This window comes from Oncorhynchus gorbuscha, linkage group LG19 (assembly GCF_021184085.1).
Source record: "Oncorhynchus gorbuscha isolate QuinsamMale2020 ecotype Even-year linkage group LG19, OgorEven_v1.0, whole genome shotgun sequence".
In the NCBI taxonomy this organism is placed as follows: Eukaryota; Metazoa; Chordata; class Actinopteri; order Salmoniformes; family Salmonidae; genus Oncorhynchus; species Oncorhynchus gorbuscha.
In genome coordinates this window covers 37,258,886-37,283,732 of record NC_060191.1, presented here as the reverse complement: position 1 = coordinate 37,283,732, position 24,847 = coordinate 37,258,886, and the positions used below count along the sequence as shown (strand labels likewise).

At 44.4% G+C, this 24,847-nt stretch overlaps 1 protein-coding gene across 1 annotated transcript in view; it reads right to left on the bottom strand.

Annotated features, from left to right (window-relative positions):
* The window catches only part of LOC124005860 (leucine-rich repeat and fibronectin type III domain-containing protein 1-like protein), a 170,106-nt gene that overhangs the window by 129,989 nt on the left and 15,270 nt on the right, over positions 1-24,847 (bottom strand). The gene's annotated exons all lie outside the window — the stretch shown is intronic.

Genomic DNA, 24,847 nt, shown 5'->3' with positions numbered 1-24,847 from the left:
ATTTACTTGTGCAAAACCTCCCCTAACCCGGATGACGCTGGGCCAATTGTTCTCCGCCTCATGGGTCTCTCGGTCACGACGTTGGGCTTTTTCAGAGGAACTGTCAAGTAACATGTCTAAATGGGAACCAAGCACAGGAGTTTGAACATGTCCACAGAAAAGACAAAACAAAACAGAGAAACGTTTTCATTTATCCAATTTCACGTCGTGTCTTTGTACAGTAGCTTGTTGGGAAGGAACAGAACAGCCAAGACAGCATGACAGCAGTGTTCTGTCTCGGAGAAGACGGCCTTCCCACAGGGGGAATTGTTTTGTGTGCTTTCTCTCTCGCTCTCGCTCTCGCCTATTCACCCTTTAGCATGTCTTCTTATTGAAGGGGAACGCATACAGGGAGAAAACTAACCGAGAAAATTGTTAGGAGAGGTCTATTTGTTAAATTGACCGCTCCTCCTCAAGAAACACAGATCGAACACACACAACACTTAATGTCAAGCAGAAACCACCAGTTCTAGAAACATATTTAGCAACAGATTCGTTGATGAATAGATGAGGATGCAAACCAGAAAGGCGAGAAAATAAACGCATGTATCCAAAAGCAATGTCCAACTATGACCCAGGATATGCCCGAGTGACAGTGTATCATGGCACTCTCGAGAAGTCACCGGTGTCTAACACTAATCTAGCACTTAAAACATCATTCATAATCAGAAGTTCGCTACTACGCTTTTGCATTCAAACAGTTTGGCTGAAGGCAAACGCCTCTGCCGATCAAGGCATACGACATCCCAAGGTACTGTAATGCCCCATTCTCTGAGCTGTTCGTGTACTTTTCAAGCATTTAGAGATGCACGTGGTTCCAGCGAAGTAACACAGAGGAGTGTACAACATGGAATTATTACAGTATCACATACACATAGTAAAAACAAAGCCCTTTTGCCCACGTCATTCGTTTCAAATGTCTTGAGGTTTGGATAACATGGATCACATGTTTCTCGTCCCTCTGGTTAGATGTATAAATGGTTCATATCGAAAACCACAGCTACACACAAATAAATATCCAGTAGTGGTGAAATAAATTTTAAGCAGTGTCCATTTTAAGCAGTGAGCAAATTCTATTGTGTATGTTACAATGCAATACCCCTAATCTCCATAGTAACCAACAGAGCACACAACTCAAGGGCTTCTTGTCCTTGAAAGCACTAACTATTTTCCATTTAGCACCTTGCCAGCGTGAATATCACATTTGAGAAATGACAGGCACACACAATGTCCCTGTGTGTTTTAGCCCGTACTAATGCAGGTCAACATCTCTTCCATAATTGCAGGCTAAAATCAACCGCATGTTTCAAACCCATAAGTCATAGGTCTTATGGCACGTCCGTGAACAGGACTCGCATATGCTGATTTGTGAAAAGCTTGGCTGCATTTACTCACCTCGCTCGAATTGTCCATTTCACCATAATGACATTGACAAACAAAACAACAGTGGAATAAAATGGATTACAGCTGGGGGCTTAGATCTTCTCTTTGCTTCTCTCAACTTTCCATCACCCCACCTCTCTCCCCCTGGTGTCTACTATTCTTCAATATTTAAGGTGGACAATTTCAGGAGGTTATGCAAACGGAGAGATGGGGTTGAATGCAAGTCAATCTTGATAGTAAGGTCATTTATCACACTATTGATCTTCAGCGCTTGCGGATTTGGCACGGAGTGGGTGTGGTGTGTGCCTGTGTTTGTGTTGCTCTGGTTATTTTCATAGAACGCAGCTTTCCATCCAAGGAGACACTATGGATCACCTTTATCAGGCAGTCTCATTTTAGCCTCCACAATACTGGCAAAACCACAATGGGCAAATGTCTATGTACCAATCGATACAATGCAGAATGCATTCAAAATCAACTCAGCACAGCTGTAAGCGTGGCGACATCGATACATTTTCATGCTCGGACAATAAGAATGCTAAAGACTGATTGAGATTGGCTTTGCCAGACGAAGCGCACTGTATCTATTTTGTGAACAATGTGTTTTTGTTGCCCATGTCAGAAGCAAACCACAGTACAGTGGCTATTACAGTTTGATGGAACTTTGATCATCACTGTCCTTTACTTTTCAGACTTTTCCTCTTCCCGGAGACAACGGATGTATTTTTAGATGGAGGGATCGAATGGAGAAACATGCAGGCATCCACAATGGCACTGAATGATTTAAGGGCTTGAAGGTGTGCTCTTCCTCCTCTGACCTTTGGAGTGTGCATGCTATGGGACTTAACGTAAACACTGCTCCAGTTCACTGGTGCTCAAACAGAAGATAACACTCCACATGCAACCTAACACGCACCTTTCCCATCTCTGTCCTCAGCAGGTCAATTTTCAAAAGTCAGATGGACTCGTGGCCAAAAGTTTTGTGAATGACACAAATATACATTTTCACAAAGTCTGCTGCCTCGGTTTGTATGATTTCAATTTGCATATGCTCCAGAATGTTATGAAGAGTGATCAGATGAATTGCAATTAATTGCAAAGTCCCTCTTTGCCATGCAAATGAACTGAATCCCCCCCCCCAAAATGCCACTGCACTTCAGCCCTGCCACAAAAGGACCAGCTGACATCATGTAGTGATTCTCTCATTAACACAGGTGTGAGTGTTGACGAGGACAAGGCTGGATATCACTCTGTCATGCTGATAACAGACTGGAAGCTTCAAAAGGAGGGTGGTGCTTGGAATCATTGTTCTTCCTCTGTCATCCATAGTTATCTGCAAGAAAACATGTGCCGTCATCATTGCTTTGCGCAAAAAGGGCTTCACAGGCAAGGATATTGCTGCCAGGAAGATTGCACCTAAATCAACCATTTATCGGATCATCAAGAACTTCAAGGAGAGCGGATCAATTGTTGGCTTTAGGGCGCTCAAGAAAGTCCAGCAAGCGCCAGGACCATCTCCTTGATTCAGCTGCGGGATCGGGGCACCACCAGTACAGAGCTTGCTCAGGAATGGCAGCAGGCAGGTGTGAGTGCATCTGCACGCAGTGAGGCGAAGACATTTGGAGGATGGCCTGGTGTCATGAAGGGCAGCAAAGAAGCCACTTTTCTCCAGGAAAAACATCAGGGAAAGACTGATATTCTGCAAAAGGTACAGGGATTGGACTGCTGAGGACTGGGGTAAAGTAATTTTCTCTGATGAATCCCTTTTCCGATTGTTTGGGGCATCTAGATAAAAAGCTACTCCGGAGAAGACAAGGTGAGCGCTACCATCAGTCCTGTGTCATGCCAACAGTAAAGCATCCTCAGACCATTCATGTGTGGGGTTGCTTCTCAGCCATGAATAAAGAATGGTACCAAAACATCCTCAGAGAGCAACTTCTCCCAACCGTCCAGGAACAGTTTGGTGACGAACAATGCCTTTTCCAGCATGATGGAGCACCTTGCCATATGGCAAAAGTGATAACTAAGTGGCTCGGGGGCACAAAACATTGATATTTTGGGTCCATGGGCAGGAAACTCCCCAGACCTTAATCCCATTGAGAACTTGTGGTCAATCCTCAAGAGGTGCGTAGACAAACAAAACCCTACAAATTCTGACAAACTCCAAGCGTTGATTATGCAAGAATGGGCTGCCATCAAGTCAGGATGTGGCCTAGAAGTTAATTGACAGTATGCCATGGCGGATTGCAGAGGTCTTGAAAAAGAAGGGTCAACATTGCAAATATTGACTCTGCATCAACTTCATGTAATTGTCAGTAAAAGACTTTGACACTTATGAAATGCTTGTAATTATACTTCAATATTCCATAGTAACATCTCACAAAAATATCTAAGGACACTGAGGCCACAGACTTGTGAAAATTAATATTTGTGTCATTCTCAAAACTATTGGCCACGACTGCACTTCCAATATACAGGGTAGCTTTTTTAACCGAGTCTTAATTGAGTTTCCATTAAGCATGAAGTAATCTTTCATAGCAGGCTGTGTGGTGAGGGTCGTTCCTATGGTGGTGCGCCTGCTACAGAATCTCAGATGGGCCACACAAAGCTCAAGCTAACACACAGGGGCTTGGGCAGGGAAAACTATTTAACTGCACCCATCCGGCAGGCTTCATTGTGCATCGATGCTTGGAGGCAGGGCTATAAACAGATTAAAGTAGAATAGTTCTCTGAAGGGTGCTAAGTAAAGCCCATTAAAACTGAAATGGTTTCTGTGCAGCAGCTCATACAAATTGCAGCAGGGGAAACAAGCCACTCTCTTTTGTGAGAGGATCAAATCCTCTGTTTGCTCGCTTTGTAACAGATCCAAAAGAATGTTGTCTTTACCGCGAGAGCCTAAAGCTGTCATGTCCCTTCCACATTTATGACGAGAAAACTGTGTCTCCATTGAGAAATAAACTGTGGGATTATCCTATCCTAACCTGATAAAAGTAGCACAAATAGTGACCTAGGTTAATTCGGATAGCTCCAAATGCCACTCAAACAGCACACAGGCATCTATGGACAAATTGTGTTACTAAAGTTACATTGGTGGAATCAACTCAATTGATAAAATTGAGAAGTTTTTGTGTGTTTACATGAGCATTTTTACAAGGTGTACATTGCATTCGGAAAACATTCAGACCCCTTGACTTTTTCCACATTTTGTTACGTTACAGCTTTAGTTTTTTAATTTATTTCCATCATTAATATACACACAATACCCCATAATGACAAAGCAAAAACAGGTTTGCAGAAATGTTCGCGAATGTATGAAAACCCCACAGGAATATCACATTTACAAAAGTATTCAGACATGTGACTCTTGTTGAAGCACCTTTGTCAGCGATTACAGCCTCAAGTCTTCTTGGATATGACACTACAAGCTTGGCACACCTGTATTTGGGGAGTTTCTCCCATATTTCTCTGCAGATCCTCTCAAGCTCTGTCAGGTTGGATGGGGAGTGTCGCTGCACAGCTATTTTTAGGGTTCAAGTCCGGTCTCTGGCTGGGCCACTCAAGGACAATCAGAGACTTGTCTCGAAGCCACTCCTGCATTGTCTTTGCTGTGTACTTAGGGTCTTTGTCCTGTTGGAAGGTGAACCTTCCCCTCAGTCAGAGGTCCTGAGTGCTGAAGCAGGTTTTCATCAAGGATCTCTCTGCACTTTGCTCCGTTCATCGTTCCCTTGTTCCTAACTAGTCTCCCAGTCCCTACAGCTGAAAAACATTCCCACAGCATGATGCTGCCACCACAATGTTTCACCATAGGGATGGTGCCAGGTTTCCTCCAGAAGTGAGACTTGGCATTCAGGCCAAAGAGTCCATTCTTGGTTTCATCAGACCAGAACATCTTGTTTCTCATGGTCTGAGAGTCCAAGTGGGCTGTCATGTGCCTTTTACTGAGGAATGGCTTCCGTCTGGCCACTCTACCATAAAGACCTGATTGATGGAGTGCTGCAGTGATTGTTGTCTTTCTGGGAGTTTCTCCCATCTCCACAGAGGAACTCTGGAGCTCTCTCAGAGTGACCATCTTGGTCTCCTCCCTGACCAAGGCCCTTCTCCCCGATTGCTCAGTTTGGGCATTTTAGAATAAGGCTGTAACATAACAAAATATGGAAAAAGTCAAAGGGTCAGAATGCCTTCTGCATGCACCGTATATGCTAATATACACTGTTTATCTTATATAATACATAGGTCTCGATCAGTGTATGCAATGAGATTATTTATAATGTGAGAGTGCTGATCTCTGAATCTGTTTCACTTCTCTAACAGAGATATCTGATGCAACATTTTTCCTACATTATGCTAGCATCTTATGCGTGTGACAGGGCACTGTGTGTTCTTCTGGCCCGTGCGGTGTTAGAAGCTCTCCTATGTGACCCTAAAGGTTGTTTTTCTTCTCAATAAGCCCTTACTGTTGCATCATCGCTGACACCAGAATAACTCTTAGTTTCTATTTTGTGCCGCTTTTAATTGGCTTTTAAATGGCGAGTACTGGAGAGACACATAAAGGCACTAAAGCGTCCCGGCCCTGTTATTTTAAGATGCAAGTCGTAACGAGGAAGGCAGCTTACGCGCGGATAATCCAAACTGACTACAGCACGTTTGACCTTAACAATGAAGTTTCAACTGGTAAAGTGTCCTGGCTTGCCAGCAGCTCCTCAGACAGTGTCTGTCAGGGCTGACCCAAGTTTTAATTAATGGGCTCACTGTAAAGGCATTACTCAGGCTTTGGACAGACATGACTAAGGGAAATCCAACAGACAATCTCTTTCACAAAAGGGACCGTTGTACTGTATGTCTCTAACCCTAACCATGCTTTGTGACATACAGGTACTGTATAAATAATAGGCTATTATTGTGATATATATAGAAGTACAGTATGTTCCCACAAGAGACATACAAACTAAAGTGTCTGTCGAAAGTGAAAAAACAATGGTTAAATGTAATTGTTTTGATATTCCAATGAGATCATGTAAGGGGGTACCTAACTGGTGGCAGTGAAGTCAGACGCAGGAGAGCAGAACTAGGTAATAGCCGGAGCAGTTCAATGTCAAAAACCAACGGCATAAAGAAAGAACCAACATGGGTGCAAAGCCTGACGCGCACCAGTAAACATGTGCACAAGCACTTACAACAAACAATTCCACACAAAGACATGAGGGGGAACAGAGGGTTGAATACACAACACTTAATGAGGGAAATGAGAACCAGGTGTGTAGGAAAACAAGACAAAACAAATGGAAAATGAAAAGTGGATCGACGATGGCTAGAATATCGGTGACGCCGACCGCCGAATGCCGCCTGAACAACGAGAGGAACTGACTTCGGTGGAAGTCGTGACAGATAATGTTGGTTTACACCACATGAGGATAAATAACAAATACAGACACTATGACTACCACTACCACTACCTTCACCACAACTACTACAATAGTAAACACAAAAGGCTACTGAGAACAGTGCATGCATTCACGTATTAGTCTCTTTCATATAACTCTTCCGCTTTAAAGGGTGTCATTTTGTTATTCGACACCCATGTGTAACATCCATCTGGGTGATGTATGGGGCCTATTCAGCACCAGACTGCCCTTCACACAATGCCTGTTGTGGAAAGACAAAGTCTATTAAATGTGGAAGAGATGTCCTCTCTTTCAACTGCATGTCTTGATGTCTGTCACAATCCTGCTACACAAAGTTGTTCCATTCGTAACCTCTACGACAATAAGGCAAATGCAGGCACATGCGGTTGGGAAAGTAATATAAATTATATAATCTTGATGTTATATCCTGTGAAGGGTCATATGTTTTGTGGCAATTAGTTGACAATGTCTATTGTCTCCAACCGTTGAACCCAATGTCTATGCATTTTTTTTATTTTTTATTTTTTACAATTAGAGATAGCATCATGCTTACAACCAGAAAATAAATGAGATAAGAATTTAACCAACAAGACAAAATGGCTCAAAATATAGAATGCTACAAATTAATTACCTGGAAACCAACTGCTGGCCACCGGAGACAGATAACCCATGATTCTTTGACTGTTTTCTAACTATCAGGACATAAGCGTCACTGTCACAATATCATTTAACCAGTTAAAGTCATTTGTAAAATGTCAGTTCTCATTAAGGGCTGTTTGTAATTCCCCATGCCATGAACATCTGTTTATGACAACACAGTCAAAGGCAACTGCAAGTGGGGACCCGTGAACACAAGGCAGTAGATCAGGCATGTAATAGTTTCCACTCTCTGTTGGCTCAACATTGTGGATATGTTTTACTTTCTGTGTACTCTCCAGGCCTTGCCTCCTTTCATTACAGTCAAACTGAGGTCACAGCCTGGTCCATGGCCAAATTCTATGATTCCTCCACACAAATACTTGTGTCAAACAATAATTTGTGCCACGGTTAATGTGGCTCCCAAGTTTTCCCCCTCATCTAAATAACATACAATTTGCGGCTTCTCTGGTCTTGTGCGTGACACCTTTTAATATGCAACTCATCCCAGTGGTTCCTAATTCCTCAGAACGAAGGCTAGTCTCCCTGGCTGAGAATAGAAAATGAAAGGCTGCCTTGTCATTCCATCTATTTTTAAACCCTCACAGAGGTGATACTGGAGTTGGTGTGCATGCAACCTTTGTCTGCTAGGCCTAGTAGCTCCCCCCTGCTCAAGCGTGAGGAGGGTTAGGTATAAATTAAGGAAGGGGAAATGACATGGAGAACAGGAGCACAGGGTGGAACTGGCAGGGCTTATCGGGGCCTATCAGCCATGTAAATGTCCCCTCATAAACGATGAAAGATGTATTATCACACAAATGGAAAGGGTGACAGTGATGGAAAGAAATGGATTCTGTCAAAGGTATTTCTTCAGCATGGCCTGGCAATTATCCAACAATAATGAATTACTATTCCAATAGACTAAAACTCCAGACCCCGTCACTCACATGCACATGTTTCAATTCTTCCGGGCATGGACTCTACAAGGTGTCGAAAGCGTTCCACAGGGATGCTGGCCCATGTTGTCTCCTATGCTTCCCACAGTTGGGTCAAGCTGGCTGGATGACCTTTAGGTGTTGGACCATTCTTGATACACATGGGAAACTGTTGAGCATGAAAAACACAGCAAGCATTGCAGTTCTTGATAGAAAGCGTTGCACCTGGCACCTACTACCATACCTCATTCAAAGGCACTTACAATTTTTGTCTTACCCATTCTCCTTCTAAATGGCACACATGCACAATCCATGTCTCAATTGTCTCAAGGCTTAAAAAATCCTTCTTTAGCCTGTCTCCTCCCCCTTATCTACACTGATTTAAGTGGATTTAACAAGTGACATCAATAAGGGATCATCGCTTTCAACTGGATTCACCTGGTCAGTCTATGGTCATGGAAAGAGCTGTTGTTAATGTTTTGAATACTCAGTGTACATCATGTGCACGTCATACTTTATGCAGGAGTTGTGGATCACATCTGACCGTTTTTCTAAAAGCCAGGCAATAATGGCCAGGCAATTCCAATGTGGAATCAGAATGTGGTCTGAATGGCTGAATGGCATTCCAGGGCCCATTTCATCTCATTTTATGACATAGAAAATGGATCTGCGTTATTTATAGCGTTTGCTTGAATACGAACAGCCCAACGCTTCAATAAGGTCCATTGTCTGTTAAAGGATGCGTGAAATAATTATTCATTTAAAAAGGTAAACTTTGCCTGGGTGTGAGGTTTAGAAGGGTGAGAGAAATCCGAATCATCCAAGGGCATACTGCAGTGTGACACAGTAGTAGGGTTTTAAAAGGATGACTCCAGGCTAGGGCCCATAATCTTTAAGAGTTTGATGATAATCCAATTTTGGCCTGAAGTAATTGGTGTCAAATATTTCTTGAGATGGTTGTCTTGTTTGGTCATGTATTAACACTGGGTGACAACATGTCACAACAGAGTGTCAAATTCAGACATGAAGCCCAAGGATGCAATCACTGTCTTACACACTAAAGTACAATAGCCTTGGTGATATGAGAAACAGCACATACAAGACAAATGCTGTGCTTCTTCACTACTGAACAATGTGACATAAATCGAAGCCACATCAATGTCAGCAATGGTTCAGTTTTCAGAGAAAACGTAGGTCGCAGTTTGTCTTACAACATGGTGCTGTTAGGTTGTCATGTTAGGCCATGCTTATCTAAGGGAATACCACATTGCTGCATGGCACAGCCAATTCTTTGCTAAATACCTTCCAGAAAGTCAATTCTGTTTAGGTTTGCATAGTGGTCATTTCCCTCTCCCCCACCATCTCCAAGTCCACGGTGCAACACAGCAAGAAACAGGTGCAAAGGGGTAGGCTACTTTCATTGTTTAATAAAAGCTATAAACCTTTTGAGAGGATAGAGCCCATAGACTTCCGGCGCCGACTGAGATGGCCGCCTCGCTTCGCGTTCCTAGGAAACTATGCAGTTTTTTGTTTTTTACGTGTTATTTCTTACATTAGTACCCCAGGTCATCTTAGGTTTCATTACATACAGTCGAGAAGAACTACTGAATATAAGAGCAGCGTCAACTCACCATCAGTACGACCAAGAATATGTTTTCCGCGACGCGGATCCTGTGTTCAGCCTTACAAACAGGACAACGGAATGGATCGCATGCAGCGACCCAAGGAAACGACTCCGAAAAAGCACTCACAATCTTCTACAGATGCACAATCGAGAGCATCCTGGCGGGCTGTATCACCGCCTGGTACGGCAACTGCTCCGCCCTCAACCGTAAGGCTCTCCAGAGGGTAGTGAGGACTGCACAACGCATCACCGGGGGCAAACTACCTGCCCTCCAGGACACCTACACCACCCGTTGTTACAGGAAGGCCATAAAGATCATCAAGGACATCAACCACCCGAACCACTGCCTGTTCACCCCGCTATCATCCAGAAGGTGAGGTCAGTACAGGTGCATCAAAGCTGGGACTGAGAGACTGAAAAACAGCTTCTATCTCAAGGCCATCAGACTGTTAAACAGCCACCACTAACATTGAGTGGCTGCTGCCAACACACTGTCATTGACACTGACCCAACTCCAGCCATTTTAATAATGGGAATTGATGGGAAATGATGTAAATATATCACTAGCCACTTTAAACAATGCTACCTTATATAATGTTACTTACCCTACATTATTCATCTCATATGCATATGTATATACTGTACTCTACATCATCGACTGCATCCTTATGTAATACATGTATCACTAGCCACTTTAACTATGCCACTTTGTTTACTTTGTCTACACAATCATCTCATATGTATATACTGTACTCGATACCATCTACTGTATGCTGCTCTGTACCATCACTCATTCATATATCCTTATGTACATATTCCTTATCCCCTTACACTGTGTATAAGACAGTAGTTTTGGAATTGTTAGTTAGACTACTTGTTGGTTATCACTGCATTGTCGGAACTAGAAGCACAAGCATTTCGCTACACTCGCATTAACATCAGCTAACCATGTGTATGTGACAAATAAAATTTGATTTGATTTGATTTGATTTGATGTGAGGTAGTCTGCAATGCATCTTACCAGAAGTGCCACAACAGGAGTATTTGTTATGCAGCATAGCCACAATAACACTGCCTAGATGCCCCAACTGTCTTAAGTGGATACATACTTATTGATGGATTATAACTCAAGAGCAGGGCTGGAAAAAGCCCAAGCTCATTTCATAGCCCCAATACTCCTTTACTTGGATGTTGAAGGGCACTTCCATATCCAGCGGCGATGGAATATGAAGGTCATCTCAACGGTGCCATTAAATATACTCCTATCTCTCCACTTGCCATTATATGTATCGCTCATAAAAATGGCTGACTGCTTGCGATATTATTAGTGGAGAGAGAGAGAGAGAGAGAGAGAGAGAGAGAGAGAGAGAGAGAGAGAGAGAGAGAGAGAGAGAGAGAGAGAGAGAGAGAGAGAGAGAGAGAGAGAGAGAGGAACAACTCCTGTTTGCCTCAGCCTTTTTGGATCTGACCATGCGTTTGTCTTCTCTGGTCTGTTTGGTTTACCCTCACCGGCATAATTGTTGCTGTAGCTAAGTCTGTGCCAAGCTGTCTGAATCCGTTGGCCAAGAACAGTGGTTTCCTGTTAATGTGAGGTGTCTGCTGGTTAACGGTTGCTGCCAGTGTTTTTCATGGCTACTTTAGTTTGACTTCCCTGTCTGCCAGAGTGTCAGGTGGGAAACTGCCACAAGACTAACCCGAAATTCAATTGGTTATTCTAATATATTTTAACCTTGAACAAGATCAGCCTTTTGGAATAACTTTGGAATATATATTACTGATGGGTTCCATTTGAATTTCAAATCAAGACGGGATGAACGAATGCCACATTCCATTTCAAATATCCCTGAGCATGGATTGATAGATAAACACAGTAGATAAACACAGTATTGACATAAGTCACAGGGCAGAAAGGTCAGCCTTCACTACACGGCTGTTACCATCATCCGTCTTTGACAACAGTCATTGCGTCTTGACTTAAAACTTAGCAATGACACTCTAATCAACCAGCCATCATCCATTCAATACCCGGAGGCCACTAGCAAGGCCAGACTAGATATTTTCCCTGTCCTCCTTACATTTACATTTACATTTAAGTCATTTAGCAGACGCTCTTATCCAGAGCGACTAACAAATTGGTGCATTCACATTATGACATCCAGTGGGACAGTCACTTAACAATAGTGCATCTAAAACTTAGGGGGGGTGGGGTGAGAGGGATTACTTAACCTATCCTAGGTATTCCTTAAAGAGGTGGGGTTTCAGGTGTCTCCGGAAGGTGGTGATTGACTCCGCTGTCCTGGCGTCGTGAGGGAGTTTGTTCCACCATTGGGGGGCCAGGGCAGCGAACAGTTTTGACTGGGCTGAGCGGGAGCTGTACTTCCTCAGTGGTAGGGAGGCGAGCAGGCCAGAGGTGGATGAACGCAGTGCCCTTGTTTGGGTGTAGGGCCTGATCAGAGCCTGGAGGTACTGAGGTGCCGTTCCCCTCACAGCTCCGTAGGCAAGCACCATGGTCTTGTAGCGGATGCGAGCTTCAACTGGAAGCCAGTGGAGAGAACGGAGGAGCGGGGTGACGTGAGAGAACTTGGGAAGGTTGAACACCAGACGGGCTGCGGCGTTCTGGATGAGTTGAAGGGGTTTAATGGCACAGGCAGGGAGCCCAGCCAACAGCGAGTTGCAGTAATCCAGACGGGAGATGACAAGTGCCTGGATTAGGACCTGCGCCGCTTCCTGTGTGAGGCAGGGTCGTACTCTGCGGATGTTGTAGAGCATGAACCTACAGGAACGGGCCACCGCCTTGATGTTAGTTGAGAACGACAGGGTGTTGTCCATCTGTAACATAATCCACCATGCTAAACGTTTCTCTTGTAGTGAACATGTTTTAAAATGGGTCTTATGGTAACATAAATTCATTTGGAAGAGAGTCGCACCTGAAATGACTGTAATTTATGCAATAAACGATTGAATAAATTACATTGACTGGCTCCAGTTTGAAGTGTCTGTTTTTGATGCATGGTAGTGTCAACTCCTGCACGGAGCACTTCTGCTATCTTTTCCCCATACACAACTCCGAGTGCTGGAAATCTATTAGACATTGCACTTTATCAAAGGATGCCTTCCTCCTAACTTCCTCAGAAATTGCAGAACCTGAGCTTTTTGAAGTGAAAGCGAAAAAGCCTGTGATTTCGGGATTTTGCTTGGCTCTTTGACAATCACCATAACTCAATTCTATTCCCCTAGTGCAGTCACCCGATTCGTAGGTTTGCATCCTGCTACTAACAAGAAGAGACCTCATTTACATTGCCATTGTGTATGATACGGGCCATGCTAGATGGTGCATTCGTTCCATTTTAGGCCATAAAAACTGTTCCTTGCAGGTTCTTGCTAAATACTGATATCAACAGAATGCCAGTAGCATGTCCTCTCACACCCAAGGTTAAGATCGTGTCTTGAGTTCTGTGATCAGTGGGAGGATACGCTGAAGATCAAGCATTAGCCTAATTAAGTAGAAAATGGTATGCATTGGCAACGTTTTTATGCTGATGACAGTGGAACTAATCAAAAACTATATTCACAAGTAGAAAACAAGTCAATTGCTGATGCTCCTTCAGGTTGAATGCATTAGCATTTGGAAGAGCTTGGTGACCTGGCCACAGAAACCAGGAGACAGTATCACATCAGGAGCATCTAAACACACTCTCACAGTCACGGGTGTTCTATTCTGGGTTGTTGGCCACACAAGCTAAAGGCTAACAAATGTTTCTGATTATATTACCTTTTTTTGTTTTACAACAACCTGAAGGTATGCACAGAAATTATGACAATAACCAAATGTCGTTCTGCTCATGAAATGTCTGAAGATAAAGAATTAATTATGATGCAATTATAATTCGTCATGACACACAAGCAAGTACTTTATATTGCTTATCTTTGGGCAAATGCGTTAGCTTTGTAAAGATGCCTTACCGTGGTATGATGTTTACTGTACCCAGGTGAGAACAATAATTAGAAACTTTGTCAACAGAATCTCTGGAGCTTGCAACAACCAATTTCTAGACACTGCTGTTGTTTCATTTATCACTGTCAAGCTAGAACCAATGCTTTGCTTATTCGTGCTTTTTGCCTTATTTCTTTGTGCTACTTCTTACCTTATTACTTGTGTTCTGATTATAAGACACTACAGCATACACACCCACACGCATACAAACAAATGAAATAAGCATAAATAAGCATATATTCAAATGTAATCAAAGAAAGAAAAACTAAAGGATGAGCAACAGCCAAGGCAAAACAACTGTCTTATGGATGAGTATTAGAATGTTTGGAGACAGACAGACAGACAGACAGACAGACAGACAGACAGACAGACAGACAGACAGACAGACAGACAGACAGACAGACAGACAGACAGACAGACAGACAGACAGACAGACAGACAGACAGACAGACAGACAGACAGACAGACAGACAGACAGACAGACAGACAGACAGACAGACAGACAGACAGACAGACAGACAGACAGACAGACAGACAGCGAAATGATTGATAGTAGGTTTGATGGATGTTTGCATGTAAATACTGTATGTTTTTGTGAGTTTATGAATGTCTCTCCATCTGTACAAATGTGTTTGTTTGTCTGCTACAGAACACCACCTTATATAATATATAGTCATACTTCTCCTGCCACCTACCCACACTAAAGGTCTGTTCAGGTCATTCATTCTCTACCAGCAAGGAAGTGACATAGGAAATGCATTTACGGGAGAGGGATAAACGAAATGCTACATTTACTTTAGAAGACAGCTGGTGCAGGGATGGAAAATTAGGCTTTGCACCATAGAGGTGTACCAGATTGATATTGTGAAGATTTTCCATCAATTCCTTAAAGTGGCAAAATACAAAATGGTCTCTGGCAAGAGTTTTCTGAATGGCTGGAGGTGGCATATCCCAGCAAACAAAGGACATCCTGAGGACATTTGGCGACGTTCCCATTGGGTTCCTTAAGACTTTAAGCACAATACGACCCATTGACTTTCTGAAAATGTTCTAGGAACATTACAGTTCAAAGGATGTCACTGAGGACCATGTCAGGAACTTTTTAGGACGTTCTTGGTATTTTCCTTTTACTAATCCTTAGGAGCTCACGTAATTGTCCCAAGGGAACGTTATCTGGGGGACCTTTGTTTAGTTCCCTGTAAGTTACCAGGACGTCAATTAGGACCATATCAGGACCTTCTCAAGACTTAGATTTGACTAGTAAGTAGGACTGCATGATGGTCCCAAGCGAACATTCTCTGGGGGACTTTTTCTAGTCCCTGGTTTGTCCCAAGGACATTTTTTGAACGATCTTGGGATGTTGTGTCATGGTCCTTTGGACATTTGGTCGAGTTCCCGGTTTGTCCCAGGGACGTCCCCAAAGACGATTTTAGGATATTCTTTGGACGTGGTGTAATGGTCACCTGGAGGTTTTTTCTAGTTCCTGGTTATCTGGAGACAGTCAAAAGGACGATTTTAGGACATTCTTGGGACATTTAATCATGGTCCCCGAGAGGTTTTTGTCACGTGATGGTCCCAGGTGTCCCAAACCATTATTTATCTTATTTTATTTTATTTCACCTTTATTTAAACCAGGTAGACTAGTTGAGAACAAGTTCTCATTTACAACTGTGACCTGGCCAAGATACAGCATAGCAGTGTGAACAGATAACAACACAGAGTTACACATGGAGTAAACAATAAACAAGTCAATAACAAAACAGGAAAAAAAGAAAGAGTCTATATACATTGTGTGCAAAAGGCATGAGGAGGTAGGCGAATAATTACAATTTAGCAGATTAACACTGGAGTGATAAATGATCAGATGGTCATGTGCAGGAAGAGATACTGGTGTGCAAAAGAGCAGAAAAGTAAATAAATAAAAACAGTATGGGGATCACCGCATGAGTGGGAGGTGGGACAAAGGAGGTATCAGAGGAGTGGAACTAGGGGCTCCATTGTAAACTAAAACAATGATAACTAACCTGAACAACAGTATACAAGCCATATTGACATTTGAGAGAGACGTACAGCAAGGCATAAAGTAATCTCACGTGTTGATTGGGAGAGCTAGCTAAAACAACAGGTGAGACAACAACAGCTAATCAGCTAACACAACAACAGCAGGTAAAATGGCGCTGACTAGGCAGAGAGGATCGGATTAACTACACACAGAACCTGAGTCCGCGGCTGGCGCCGACAGATAAAATAAACAAATAAACAGAATGGAGTACCGTGATTAATGGACAGTCCAGCAGGCATCAGCTATGCAGCCAAGTGATCATAGTGTCCAGGGGGCAGCAGTAGATGGAACAGGGAAGCCACCACTACGATAGCATGCGGGCGACACAGCGTTTAAAGTTAGTAGCCCGGGGCTAGTAGGAGTGTCTGCTCCGACGGAGGCCGTTTGAAGGCACAGCAGATGGAGTATTCGTCGGCAGGCCTGTCGTGGTGGTGCGGCGGGGCCTAGTGTCGACAGAGAATCCAAGCCAGATAGCGAAAGAGGTATTGTAGAATTTAGTTTGCTAGCTGGGAGATTCGGCTAACTCACGGCTAACTGGTGCTAGCTTCATGACAGTGGTGTTAGCCACTATAGCCAATCGGTAGCAGCGGTGATCCGGTGCCAAGGTCCAGAGTTTACAGCAAGGATCCGGTGGAGTATTGGGTTCTAGCCGTGTATGAGTGTGGTTCGGGTGAACAGCTGAGTAGGCCGGGAGGTGGGCTTCAGGGATAGCTTCGGTACTGGGTGCCACGGTGAGTGCAAGCTAGCTGTGATCTAGCTAGCTGCAAGCTATGAGCTAGCTAGCTGCAAGCTAGCTGTGAAGATCAGAAGTAGTGGTCCAGGGATTACGGCAGGAATCTGGCGTTGTTGTGGAGAGACAGTCCGATACTGGTAGACTGGTGAGTATTATCCAGGCTAAAAACAGGGCTGGTATCTGTGCAGAAGGTAAAAGCCACTAGCAGTGGCTAACAATGACTAAATAGCTTGTAGCTAATTAGCTGGTTAGCTTCTGGAGGTTCTTGAATGTGTTCTAAAATTAATAGCTATTCCGTATCACATTGGGTGAGGCAGGTTACCAGAAGGTATAATCGAATTAAAAATCAAAAAGAGATTGAAAATAGAATTGAAATATATTAAAAAAATACGAAAAATACAAAAGTACACGAGAGGACGAACAAAACACGTCTTCACTGCTACGCCATCTTCGATTCTAAGAAAATAATAAGAAATGTAAAGTAAATTATAAGAAAAGTAATGGAATGTTATGGGGGGGTTTTAAGGTAAGTGGTAAGCTGTTCAGCTAAAATAGTGTAAAAATATTTAATCGATGACAGTATGATTACATTTGTCATGATCATTTAGTGCTGACTTTTCAATATTACCCAACATGGGTTTTAAACTCACAACTCCTGGATTTGGGGTTTGCTGATCTCTGTGCTGCGCTACAAAGCCTGAAGAATATCCTAAACATTCATCACCAATAATATTGGTTTGTTTGGATCCCCATTAGCTTTTGCCAAAGTAGCCGCTATTCTTCCTGGGGACCACACAAAACAGGACAAGTAACAAAACACTGATAGACAAGAAAAGTCACACAAATGTAAAAAAATACAACAATTGTCATGTTTGTCATTTATTATCATGTCTTGTCCCTGTGCTCCCCATTCTATTCGTTTCCCTCTGCTGGTCTTATTAGGTTCTTTCCCTCTTTCTATCCCTCTCTCTCCCCCTCCCTCTCTCACTCTCTCGCTCTCTCTTCTCTCTATCGTTCCGTTCCTGCTCCCAGCTGTTCCTATTCCCCTAATCATCATTTAGTCTTCCCACACCTGTTCCCGATCCTTTCCCCTGATTAGAGTCCCTATTTCTTCCTTTGTGTTCCGTTCCTGTCCTGTCGGTTCCTTGTTTAGAATTCACCGTGCTGTGATTGTGTATCGCCCTGTCCTGTCGTGTTTTTGCCTTCATCAGATGCTGCGTGTGAGCAGGTGTCTCTGTCAGCTATGGCCTGCGCCTACCCGAAGCGACCTGCAGTCTGTGGCCGCTTCTCCTGTTATTCCCTCTACAGACTAGAGGATTTCTGTTATTCCCTGTTTGGACATTTCCTGTTAAGGATTCAGGATTTGTCGTTTTCTGTTTGGACTTGAATAAACTCTGTTTCTGTTAAGTCGCTTTTGGGTCCTCTTTCACCTGCATGACAGAAGGAACCGACCAAGGAATGGACCCAGCGACTTCAGACGCTCGTTACACTGCCGTCAAGATCCAAGGAGCCATGCTCGGCAGACACGAGCAGGAATTGTCTGCTGCTCGCCATGCCGTGGAGAACCTGGCCGCTCAGGTTTCCGACCTCTCTGGACAGTTCCAGAGTCTACGTCTCGTGCCACCTGTTACTTCCTGGTCTGCCGAGCCTCCAGAACCTAGGGTTAATAACCCACCTTGCTACTCCGGGCAGCCCACTGAGTGCCGCTCCTTTCTCACGCAGTGTGAGATTGTGTTCTCTCTCCAACCCAACACATACTCTAGAGAGAGAGCTCGGGTTGCTTACGTCATTTCACTCCTTACTGGCCGGGCTCGAGAATGGGGCACAGCTATCTGGGAGGCAAGGGCTGATTGCTCTAACAAGTTCCAGAACTTTAAAGAGGAGAGATGATTCGGGTTTTTGACCGTTCAGTTTTTGGTAGGGAGGCTTCTAGGGCCCTGGCTTCCTTATGCCAAGGTGAACGGTCCATAACGGATTATTCTATTGAGTTTCGCACTCTTGCTGCCTCTAGTGAGTGGAACGAGCCGGCGCTGCTCGCTCGTTTTCTGGAGGGACTCCACGCAGTGGTTAAGGATGAGATTCTCTCCCGGGAGGTTCCTTCAGATGTGGACTCTTTGATTGCTCTCGCCATCCGCATAGAACGACGGGTAGATCTTCGTCACCGGGCTCGTGGAAGAGAGCTCGCATCAACGGTGTTTCCCTGCTCCGCATCGCAACCATCTCCCTCCTCTGGCTTTGAGACTGAGCCCATGCAGCTGGGAGGGATTCGCATCTCGACTAAGGAGAGGGAACGGAGGATCACCAACCGCCTGTGCCTCTATTGCGGAGTTGCTGGACATTTTGTTAATTCATGTCCAGTAAGAGGCCAGAGCCCATCAGTAAGCGGAGGGCTACTGGTGAGCGCTACTACTCAGGTCTCTTCATCTAGATCTTGTACTACTATGTCGGTCCATCTACGCTGGACCGGTTCGGGTGCTACATGCAGTGCCTTGATTGACTCTGGGGCTGAGGGTTGTTTCATGGACGAAGCATGGGTTCGGAAACATAACATTCCTTTCAGACCGTTAGACAAGCCTACGCCCATGTTTGCCTTAGATGGTAGTCATCTTCCCAGTATCAAATTTGAGACACTACCTTTAACTCTCACAGTATCTGGTAACCACAGTGAGACTATTTCTTTTTGATTTTCCGTTCACCGTTTACACCTGTTGTTTTGGGTCATCCCTGGCTAGTATGTCATAATCCTTCTATTAATTGGTCTAGTAATTCTATCCTATCCTGGAACGTTTCTTGTCATGTGAAGTGTTTAATGTCTGCCATCCCTCCCGTTTCTTCTGTCCCTACTTCTCAGGAGGAACCTGGCGATTTGACAGGAGTGCCGGAGGAATATCATGATCTGTGCACGGTCTTCAGTCGGTCCCGAGCCAACTCCCTTCCTCCTCACCGGTCGTATGATTGTAGTATTGATCTCCTTCCGGGGACCACTCCTCCTCGAGGTAGACTATACTCTCTGTCGGCTCCCGAACGTAAGGCTCTCGAGGATTATTTGTCTGTGTCTCTTGACGCCGGTACCATAGTGCCTTCTTCCTCTCCGGCCGGGGCGGGGTTCTTTTTGTTAAGAAGAAGGACGGTACTCTGCGCCCCTGCGTGATTATCGAGGGCTGAATGACATAACGGTTAAGAATCGTTATCCGCTTCCCCTTATGTCATCAGCCTTCGAGATTCTGCAGGGAGCCAGGTGCTTTACTAAGTTGGACCTTCGTAACGCTTACCATCTCGTGCGCATCAGAGAGGGGGACGAGTGGAAAACGGCGTTTAACACTCCGTTAGGGCATTTTGAGTACCGGGTTCTGCCGTTCGGTCTCGCCAATGCGCCAGCTGTTTTTCAGGCATTAGTTAATGATGTTCTGAGAGACATGCTGAACATCTTTGTTTTTGTCTATCTTGACGATATCCTGATTTTTTCTCCGTCACTCGAGATTCATGTTCAGCACGTTCGACGTGTTCTACAGCGCCTTTTAGAGAATTGTCTCTACGTAAAGGCTGAGAAGTGCTCTTTTCATGTCTCCTCCGTTACTTTTCTCGGTTCCGTTATTTCCGCTGAAGGCATTCAGATGGATTCCGCTAAGGTCCAAGCTGTCAGTGATTGGCCCGTTCCAAGGTCACGTGTCGAGTTGCAGCGCTTTTTAGGTTTCGCTAATTTCTATCGGCGTTTCATTCGTAATTTCGGTCAAGTTGCTGCCCCTCTCACAGCTCTTACTTCTGTCAAGACGTGTTTTAAGTGGTCCGGTTCCGCCCAGGGAGCTTTTGATCTTCTAAAAGAACGTTTTACGTCCGCTCCTATCCTCGTTACTCCTGACGTCACTAGACAATTCATTGTCGAGGTTGACGCTTCAGAGGTAGGCGTGGGAGCCATTCTATCCCAGCGCTTCCAGTCTGACGATAAGGTTCATCCTTGCGCTTATTTTTCTCATCGCCTGTCGCCATCTGAGCGCAACTATGATGTGGGTAACCGTGAACTGCTCGCCATCCGCTTAGCCCTAGGCGAATGGCGACAGTGGTTGGAGGGGGCGACCGTTCCTTTTGTCGTTTGGACAGACCATAAGAACCTTGAGTACATCCGTTCTGCCAAACGACTTAATGCCCGTCAAGCTCGTTGGGCGTTGTTTTTCGCTCGTTTCGAGTTTGTGATTTCTTACCGTCCGGGTAGCAAGAACACCAAGCCTGATGCCTTATCCCGTCTGTTTAGTTCTTCTGTGGCTTCTACTGATCCCGAGGGGATTCTTCCTTATGGGCGTGTTGTCGGGTTAACAGTCTGGGGAATTGAAAGACAGGTTAAGCAAGCACTCACGCACACTGCGTCGCCGCGCGCTTGTCCTAGTAACCTCCTTTTCGTTCCTGTTTCCACTCGTCTGGCTGTTCTTCAGTGGGCTCACTCTGCCAAGTTAGCTGGTCATCCCGGTGTTCGAGGCACTCTTGCGTCTATTCGCCAGCGCTTTTGGTGGCCGACTCAGGAGCGTGACACGCGCCGTTTCGTGGCTGCTTGTTCGGACTGCGCGCAGACTAAGTCGGGTAACTCTCCTCCTGCCGGTCGTCTCAGACCGCTCCCCATTCCTTCTCGACCATGGTCTCACATCGCCTTAGACTTCATTACCGGTCTGCCTTTGTCTGCGGGGAAGACTGTGAGAGCCGCCAATAAACGCAGGATTAAGAGTCCAAGGTATTGTTGCGGCCAGAGAGTGTGGCTTTCCACTCGCAACCTTCCTCTTACGACAGCTTCTCGTAAGTTGACTCCGCGGTTCATTGGTCCGTTCCGTGTCTCCCAGGTCGTCAATCCTGTCGCTGTGCGACTGCTTCTTCCGCGACATCTTCGTCGCGTCCATCCTGTCTTCCATGTCTCCTGTGTTAAGCCCTTTCTTCGCACCCCCGTTCGTCTTCCCTCCCCCTCCCGTCCTTGTCGAGAGCGCACCTATTTACAAGGTACATAAGATCATGGACATGCGTTCTCGGGGACGGGGTCACCAATACTTAGTGGATTGGGAGGGTTACGGTCCTGAGGAGAGGAGTTGGGTTCCGTCTCGGGACGTGCTGGACCGTTCACTCATCGATGATTTCCTCCGTTGCCGCCAGGATTCCTCCTCGAGTGCGCCAGGAGGCGCTCGGTGAGTGGGGGGTACTGTCATGTTTGTCATTTATTATCATGTCTTGTCCCTGTGCTCCCCATTCTATTCGTTTCCCTCTGCTGGTCTTATTAGGTTCTTTCCCTCTTTCTATCCCTCTCTCTCCCCTCCCTCTCTCACTCTCTCGCTCTCTCTTCTCTCTATCGTTCCGTTCCTGCTCCCAGCTGTTCCTATTCCCCTAATCATCATTTAGTCTTCCCACACCTGTTCCCGATCCTTTCCCCTGATTAGAGTCCCTATTTCTTCCTTTGTGTTCCGTTCCTGTCCTGTCGGTTCCTTGTTTAGAATTCACTGTGCTGTGATTGTGTATCGCCCTGTCCTGTCGTGTTTTTGCCTTCATCAGATGCTGCGTGTGAGCAGGTGTCTCTGTCAGCTACGGCCTGCGCCTACCCGAAGCGACCTGCAGTCTGTGGCCGCTTCTCCTGTTATTCCCCTCTACAGACTAGAGGATTTCTGTTATTCCCTGTTTGGACATTTCCTGTTAAGGATTCAGGATTTGTCGTTTTCTGTTTGGACTTGAATAAACTCTGTTTCTGTTAAGTCGCTTTTGGGTCCTCTTTCACCTGCATGACAACAATATTCTCCTGAGACTCCCCCCCGATTTATATTTTATTGTATGTGTGAAATTGTCCTCTGTAGTGGTCATTAGGACATAAATATGAATACATTTACATTACAGTCAATGGTACATTACGTGAAAAGCATAGTTGTGTCATCGGTGTGTCCACTGCAATAGACATTTATTGTCCTCTTATTTAGCTCTTATTTAACGTGAAAAAACGTATTCACTACCGTTCAAAAGTTTCGGGTAACTTAGAAATGTCCTTGTTTTTGAAAGAAAACCATGTTTTTTGTCCACTAAAATAACATCAAATTGATCAGAAATACAGTGCAGACATTGGAAATGTAAATTATTATTGTAGCTGGAAACGGCTGATTTTGTATGGAATATCTACACAGGCCCATTATCAGCAACCATCACTCATGTGTTCCAATGGCACGTTGTGTTATCTAATCCAAGTTTATCATTTTAACAGGCTAAATAATCATTAGAAAACACTTTGGCAATTATGTCATCTCAGCTGATTAAAGAAACAATAAAACTGGCCTTCTTTAGACTAGTTAAGTATCTGGAGCATCAGCATTTCTGGGTTCGATTTCAGGTTCAAAATGGCCAGAAACAAAGACCTTTCTTCTGAAACTCGTCAGTCTATTCTTGTTTTGAGAAATGAAGGCAATTCCATGTGAGAAATTGTCAAGAAACGGAAGATCTCGTACAACGCTGTGTACTAATCCCTTCACAGAAAAGCACAAACGGGCTCTAACAAGAATAGAAAGAGGAGTTGGCGGCCCCGGTGCACAACTAAGCAAGAGAACCAGTACATTAGTGTCTAGTTTCATGGCAGCTTCATTAAATAACCTGGGAACTAGACAAAAACCTCCAGGGGAACATGACACACCGACCCAAGAACATCCTAAAAACATCCTCAGGGTTGTCCCCGGCACCAACCAGGAATTAGACAAAACCTCCAGGCAACCATGACACAACGTGCTGACCACTTTAGGTGACCATTTCGTGACATTCCGGGGACGTCCTGATGACTCATTTTTGTTTGCAGTGATGCCACATCGGTGTGCTGCGGGCATTTGTCACTATAAATGAGTAGGTAAGTGTCCCAGAGCTTGGATAAATCCACTTCGCAGGGCAGAAAATCCATCTCGATTAATGACCTCAGTCTTATCAGCAAAGCCACTGCCCTATCTGATTGGTATAAAGGGCCCATTTCATTACACACAGTCCCAAAGTCCAATGAATACCATTTCAAATCCAAATCAAATCAAATGTTATTGGTCATATACACATACAGTATTTAGCAGGTTATTGCGGGTGTAGCTTGTGTCCATAGCTCTACAGTGCAGTAGTATCTAAAAACAATTCACAACAATACACACACATCTAAAAGTAAAATAATGGAATTAAGAAATACATAAATATTAGATTGCGCAATGTCGGAGTGGCATTGACTAAAATACAGTAGAATAGAATACTGTATATACATAAGAGATGAGTATAGCAGTATGTAAACATGATTTAAACATGATTAATTTAAGTGACTAGTGTTCCATTATTAAAGTGGCCAGTGATTCTAAGTCTATGTATATAGGGCAGCAGCCTCTAAGGTGCAGGGTTGGGTTGGAAGCCGTCTAGTAATGGCTATTTAACAGTGTGATGGCAGTAGAGAGATACAGTAGAAGCTGTTTTTCAGTCTATCGGTCCCATCTTTGATGCACCTGTACTGACCTCGCCTTCTGGATGATAGCGGGGTGAAATGGCCGAGGCTCGGGTGGTTGATGTCCTTGATGCTCTTTTTGGCATTCCTGTGATATCGGGTGCTGTAAGTGTCCTGGAGGGCAGGTAGTTTGCCCCTGGTGATGCGGGGGGTAGACATAATATAATGTAGATATAATAGGAGCAGCTTGCAGGGTTAACTCACAGATAAGCAATTTCTCAGCCATTCCCAAGAAGAAGCCACAGAACTACTCTGTCTTCCAGATCGTCCCTGAAATTGGACGAACCATTCAGCTACTACGTTTCTAAAGCCATGTCACATGTCACTTGCACATCCTCATCTGCACATCTATCACTCCAGTGTTATTTGATAAATTCTAATTACTTCGCCACTATGGCCTATTTATTGCCTTATGTCCTTACTTCATTTGCACACACTGTATAGAGATTTTTCTATTGTGTTATTTGACCGTATGTTTGTTTATCTCATGTGTAACTCTGTGTTGTTGTTTTGTCACAATGCTTTGATTTATCTTGGATAGGTCACAGTTGTAAATGAGAACTTGTTC